Source organism: Rhinopithecus bieti, unplaced genomic scaffold (assembly GCF_001698545.2).
Source record: "Rhinopithecus bieti isolate Rb0 unplaced genomic scaffold, ASM169854v2 scaffold_2439, whole genome shotgun sequence".
In the NCBI taxonomy this organism is placed as follows: Eukaryota; Metazoa; Chordata; class Mammalia; order Primates; family Cercopithecidae; genus Rhinopithecus; species Rhinopithecus bieti.
Genome location: NW_016804232.1, coordinates 2,957,790 through 2,964,934, shown reverse-complemented (window position 1 = coordinate 2,964,934; position 7,145 = coordinate 2,957,790).

The following is a 7,145-nucleotide window of genomic DNA, read 5'->3' as shown; positions in this document are numbered from 1 at the left end:
ACTCAGTTACTGTTGGTCTGTGAGAAAAAAAGTAGTCTTTTTCTTCATTTTTTTCTTAAACCCAGTTGCAGTCACAAAAATTTAAAAATTTTACAGTAAAACTTCTTTGATTAGTTATATTATTTGAAATGCTGTCTTTTCTTTTGTCCTATCTTGCTACATGTCTTCATGGCTAGAATTCAGAACAATGTTAAGTAATAATTGAGATAAAACACATCCTCATCTCATTCTTTCTTATTAAGGGAAGTGTTTCTAATATTTCACTGCAAATATGATGTTGACTTTAATATAGATGTTCTCTATCGTCTTAGGCAGGTATATTTCTGAGCCTAGACATTTTTTTTAACCTGTGATATGTATTGTATTTCACCATTCTTGCATTTCTACAAAGAAATGCCTAAAACTGGGTAACTTATATGGAAAAGAGGTTTAGTTGGTTCATGGTTCTGCAGACTGAACAGGAAGCATGACATTGGCATCTGCTCAGCTTCTGGGGAGGCCTCAGGGAGCCTTTACTTATGACAGAAGGTGAAGTGGGAGCAGGTATGTCACATGGCAAAAGCAGGAGCAAGAGAGAGAGTGGGGGGAGGTGTCACACACTTTAAACCACCAGATGTCATGTGAACTCAGAGCAAGAGCTCACTTGTCACCAAGGGGATGGCCCAAGTCATTCATGGGGGATCTATCCCTATGATCCAAACACCTTCCACCAAGCCCCACCTCCAACACTGGGTATTACATTTTAACATGAGATTTGGGTGAGGACAAGTAACCAAACTATATAATTGTACCTCTGCCCTGCCAAATTGTCATGTCCTTCTCACATTGCAAAATACAGTCATGTCTTCCCAATGGTTTCCCAAAGTCTTAACTTGTTCCAGCATCATCTCAAAAGTCCAAAGTCCAAAATCTTATCTGAGAAAAGACAAGTCCTTCCACCTATTAGCCTGTAAAATAAAAAACAAGTTATTTACATCCAAGATACAATGGGGGTGCAAGCACTGGGTAAACATTCCCTTTCTAAAAGGGAGAAATCATCCACAAGAAAGGGGTTATAGGTCCCACACAAGTCTGAAACTCAGCAGGGCAGTCATTGAATCTTCAAGCTCCAAAATAGTCTCCCTTGACTCTGTGTCCTTCATCCAGGCCACACTAATACAAGGATTGGGCAACCAAGGCCTTGGTTAGCTTGAGTAGCTCTGCCTCTTTGTCTTTGCAGGGTAAAGTCCCCAAGGCTGCTGTCGTGGGTTGGAATTAACTGTCTGTGACTCTTCCAAGCTAATAGTGCAAGCTGTTGGTGGACCTACCATTCTGGGGCCTGGAGGGTGGTGGCCCTCTTCTCACAGCTCCACTAGTCAGTGCTGCAGTGGGGATGCTCTATGTGGGGCCTCCAATCCACATTTTACCTCTGCACTGCGCTAGTATAGGTTCTATATGAGGGCTCAGCCCCTGCAGCAGGCTTCTGCTTGGACACCAGTCTTTTCCATACATTCTCTGAAATCTAGGTAAAGGCTTAGCAGTCTTCCACCTGAAAATGTGGAAGCAACTTTGGAGCTGGTTAATGGGCAGAGACTGGAAGAGTTTGGAAGGTTCAGAAGAAGACAGGAAGATGAGGAAAAGTTTGAAACTTCTTAAATAGTTGTGACCAAAATGGCTAGGCAGCCTCCATCCCTCTTGCATTCCGTGTGCCTACAGGCTTAACACCACTTGTAAGAGGCCAAGGGTTACAGCTTGCATTCTCCACAGGCTTAGCTGTACCTAGGCCCCTTTGAAGCATGGCTGGAACTGAAGTGGTCAGGATGTGGGGAGCAGCATCCCTGAGGCCTCAATGAAGCCTTGGGTCTGGCCCATGAAGCCATTCTCCCTTCCTAAGTGTCAGGGCTTGTGATGGGAGGGGCTGCTGGGAAGGTCTCTAAAAATGCCTTTGAGGCCTTTTACCCATTGTTTTGTATATTAGCACTTGGCACCCTCTAAGTGGTTGCTCCACAGCCTGTTGGAATTCCTCTCCCACAAAAAGCTTTTTCTTTCTTTACTGTATGGCCAGTTTTCAAAATTTCCAAACTTTTACTCTCTGCTTTGTTTAAATATAAGTTTCAACTTTAAGTCATTTTTTTCTCTCTCACATCTGAGCAGAGGTTGTTAGAAGCAGCCAGACTACATCTTGAATGCTTTGCTGCTTAGAAATTTCCTCTGTCAGATACCCTAGCTTTCTGAAGTTCAAACTTCCGCAGATCCCTAGGCCATGAACAGAATGCAGCCAAACTCTTTGCAAAGGCATAACATGGGTGGCCTTTGCTCTAGTTCCCAATAAGTACTTCATTTCCATCTGAGACCTCAACAGCCTGGACTTCACTGTCCATATCATCACCAGCATTTTGGTCACAACTGTTCAACCAGTCTCTAAGAAGTTTCAAACTTTTCCTCACCTTCCTGTCTTATCCCGAGCCTTCCAAATTCTTCCAATCTCTGCCCATTACCAGTTCCAAAGCTGCTTTCACATTTTCAAGTATTTTTATAGCAATGCACCACTCCTGGGTACCAATGTTCTGTATTAGACCATTATTGCATTGCTATAAAGAAATACCTGAAACTGGATAATTTATATGGAAAAGACATTTAATTGGCTCATGGTGCTGCAGACTGTAGAGGAAGCATGGCGTTAGCATCTGCTTGGCTTCTGGGGAGGACTCAGGGAGCTTTTACTGGTAGCGGAAGGTGAGTGGGAGCAGGCATGTCACATGATGAAAGCAGGGGCAAGAAAGAGTCAGGGAGGTGCCACACACTTTAAACAACCAGATCTCGTGTGAACTGAGAGCAAGAGCTCACTCATCATCAAAGAGATGACCCAAGCCATTCATGAGGGATCTTCCCCCATGATCCAAACACCTCCCACCAGGCCCCACCTCCAATATTGGGGATTGTATTTCAACCTGAGATTTTAGTGGAAACAGTTATACAAAGTATATCAGGTATTCAGTTCCACTAAATGCCTTTAAACCATCTGCTGAGAATGTAACTGTATTTTGTTATAATTGGACCTTTTAATATGTGTAATTATAGAAAGAGATATTCTAATATTTAGCTTCTTACCCATTTCTTGTATTAACACTGTTAATGGAGGTGGATTTCTCGATTGCCAAATACAGTTGAATTCAATTTGCAGATATTTTATTGATCTATACTTTTTGTGCTATTTATATTAGCTTTCATTTTTTTTATTTTCTAAAATAATCTGGATAGCTATGTTCTGGAATAATTTATTAAACCTGCTACTGGAAAGCTTGATCAACATACCCTATAATCTTTTGTGAAAATAATTCTTTGAAACTTTTATTTTCTCATTTTTTCAGTGGATATCCACATATTCTGGTTTCTAATTACTTATGAGTCAATTTTCCCCACTTAAGATTTTAAAATAAAATTTCCTTTCTACTGAAATTCTCCAATTTGTGGTAATAAACTTAGATAATAACATAGTTTTCTCTGTATTTTTAAAAATATCATCTGTCTTATATAACTTATATCAGTTCCAATTTTTTTCTTCATATTTCTCTCTGTTTTTAAAATTAAAGTTACTAGAGCCTTGTCACTTTTTTCTTTCATCTCACAGATATATTGATTTTTTCTTTCGTTATTATTTCACCCCGATTTCCTTATTTAATATCTTGTCATTTTTCCAACTCTGGGACTGAGTGCTTACTTCATTTATTTAAATTATTTCGTGTTTAAGTAAGCATAATTAAGACTATAAATTTGAGCCACCATGTTGCTAGATAGGATTTTAATTTCTATTATATTTTTTAAATAGTCATCATTCATCAATTAAATGACTATTCATTTAACACCTTCCATGTGCCAAGCATTGTCTTAGAAGAAAAACTTAAATTATAATTACAATTTAAATTTTCTCTTGGAACAATAGATTTTAAGACACTCTTTTTCCTTTTAAATTGGTTAGATTTTTGTTGGTTTTGATTGTTTGCTTAAACTTATATTATTAACTGTTAGTCATTGCATTATACTCAGAGGAATCTGTCTACAAATATTCTAGAGTTGGAAACCTTTTGAGTTTTTCCCTTGCAGCTTCATGTATGATGAACTTTTGTAAATATTTCACAAGTGACTGAAAGGAGGGAAAAGTCTCTCTGTGATGTTTGTTAAAATTTATTAATTATAATATTCAGACTCTGTTGATTTTCAAAATCTGAGAGATCTGTGTTAGAATGTAATGAATGTTAGTTAATGAGTACAACATTCTAGTTAGACAGAAAGAATAAGTTCAGGTGTCCTATTGATGACTACAGTTAATAATAATGTAGTGCATATTTCAAAGTAGCTATAAAAGGATTTTAAATGTTCTCGCCACAAAGAAATGATTAATTATTTAAGATGATGAGTATGTTAATGAGCCTGATTTATTTCATAATGTATGCACATATTAAAACATTACATTGTACTCCATAAATATATACAATAATCATTAGTCAATTACATTTTTTTTTTTTTTTGAGACAGCGTCTCACCTTGTCTCCAGCCTGGAGTGCAGTGGCATGATCTTGGCTCACTGCAACCTCTGCCTCCTGGGTTCAAGTGATTCTCCTGCCTCAACCTCCCAAGTAGCTGGGACTACAGGCATGCGCCACCATGCCCAGCTAATTGTTGTATTTTTAATAGAGATGGAGTTTCACCATGTTGGCCAGGATAGTCTTGATATCTTGACCTCATGATCCGCCTACCTCGGCCTCCCAAAGTGCTGGGATTACAGGCGTGAGTCACTGTGCCTGGCCATTTTTTTTTTTTTTTTTTTTAAGACAGGGTCTTGCTCTGTCACCCAGGCTGGAGTGCGGTGGCATGATCTCCGCTCACCGCAACCTCCACCTCCCGGCTTCAAGTGATTCTTGTGCCTCAGCCTCCTGAGTAGTTGGGATTACAGGCACGCACCACCACACTGGTTAGTTTTTGTATTTTTAGTAGATATGGTTTTCGCCATGTTGGCCCGCTGGTCTTGAACTCCGGACCTCAAGTAATCTGCCCACCTCGGCCTCTCAAAGTGCCGGATCTACAGTCATAGGCTACTGTGCCGAGCCAAAACTTAAATTTAAAAAAAAATTATGATCCTGAAAAATGTGTTATTTTAAATATTTATTGCTATGTTTCAATGCATACATCTGCCTGTTACATTGTAATTCTAAATTATAGTTGGCACAATAGAACAAAAGTCTTCAATCCATATTTTTTGGCCTAAAACAATCTTTCCTAAAATTAGTATTGTCACATATTTTTCTTGCTGTATTTTCTGGAAAGCTCATGCCTATCAAATTATTTTTTAAACATGATTAAGTAATAGTAGATAAGTGAGAGATTTAGAGATAGATGCAGGATATGACCTCAATAAGGAGCTCGCTGAAATTGCCTTCATTTCTGGTCCTTAATGAGCTTGGGGCCTCTGAGTTAGTGGGTGACAGATAAAATGTTTACATCATCCTGAAAGGTACACCTGTTTTGTTTCAATGCACAAAATCATAGGCAACCCACTGATTTTTTAAATTCCTTATCCCAGTTACTTCAACCTTATTTGTAGGGGAAGTATGTCTAGATTCTGGCATGAAGTTATTGGTCATTCATAGTTTTCAGTCTGGTGGTTTTTCATGGGCATACTGGGAGAAATTGTACCTGGGAATGTTAGTCTGGTGCTATTTTAAAGCTCGGAATTAGGCTCTGGTCTTGACATGAAAATTGCCTAAATGATATGCAAAATAAATAGAACATCATCTGGTTATATTTTGATAATGTGATTTCTCATGCTCTTGAAACACTGAATTATAATTTAAAAGGTGATGAAGTCATTAGGAAGTATTACCTGAAAAATTCCTCTACTGTACTTGCTCTTTTCAATCCCAGACAACTTATTAGAAACAATGAATATAAGGGTTTTTATAGGTTCCCAAGAGAAATAATCAGCTCATCACTTCAATATTTTTAAATATATAGAAGGTAAGCAGGAAGATATTTCAGGAATAACAGTTTGTAGCCTGTCCAACAAAATCAGAATTCTGACATATGGCTCAGAGTGACACTGGTATTCTGGCCATTTGCTCCTCACTTGTGACTGCTAACTGCTACATGTAGTCAACTAAGCCAGACTCTGGTCCTATTTCAGCAGAGTAAGAGGAAACTTACAACATACTTACAACAACTTACAACATACTCATAGTGATTTACCTACACTTTAAATAGTCCTAAGTGGATATTTTATTTAATTTCTATAAGGGTATTAGAAAGACTTTGAGAAACATTAGAGTAACTCTTAGCAACTGCAAGGAGCATGGGCTCTGTTTTTCCCACAAAAGTGCAGGGAACTCTCTGTGACTGAATCTGTACGTGATAACCTATAAAAGTAGCACAATTCAGACCTCACCATTACCCCTTAGTAGTGGTGCAGAATTGTTCAGATCTCTCCATTTTCCAAGGGACTTGAATTTAAAAATTAGTTAATTTGTATATAAGCAAAATCACAAACCAGTTAACTAGGCTGGACTTTTGGTATGTGTATGTGTGGTAGACAGGTCATGTGCATGAGACTGATCTCCTCTCCTTCCTGCTTCCTGATCCTGCACATGGCAGCCAGGAGAAGGGGAGAAGATGCAGGAAGAAGACTGGGGAAAAGAAACAAGGAACGCAAACTGGAGCAAAGGGTTGGTGATGTGGAAAATGTCAGGCATGTGATACATTTGTGGGTGTGCTCATGTGTTGGGGGACACTGACGGTGACAAGTCGGTAAGTTCTGTGGTCTGTGTGGAGGGTTTGTCCAGTCCAGAATATCCAGAGCTGCAAATAGGCCAAACTTGAAGGTAGTAAAGCAGCCAGTTTGATCTGTATGTGGCCAATCCTAGATTAAAATAATAAATAGCATCCCAAGAGCATCACCAGGGAGAGGTCCCTAGATAGAATCCAGGAAAAACAACACTAGGTGCAAAGGACTGTTGAAACGTGGGCTGGACATCCATCCCTCAGCTGAAGAATCGTGGTCTGGACAGCATCCTCCCCAGGGCAGACCTCCTCACGCAGAAACAGAGCAAGATAAACATTGCAGTCCTCCAGACCAACTGCCCTCTCCCACTGTTCCCCCTTGAGATACTCAGGCC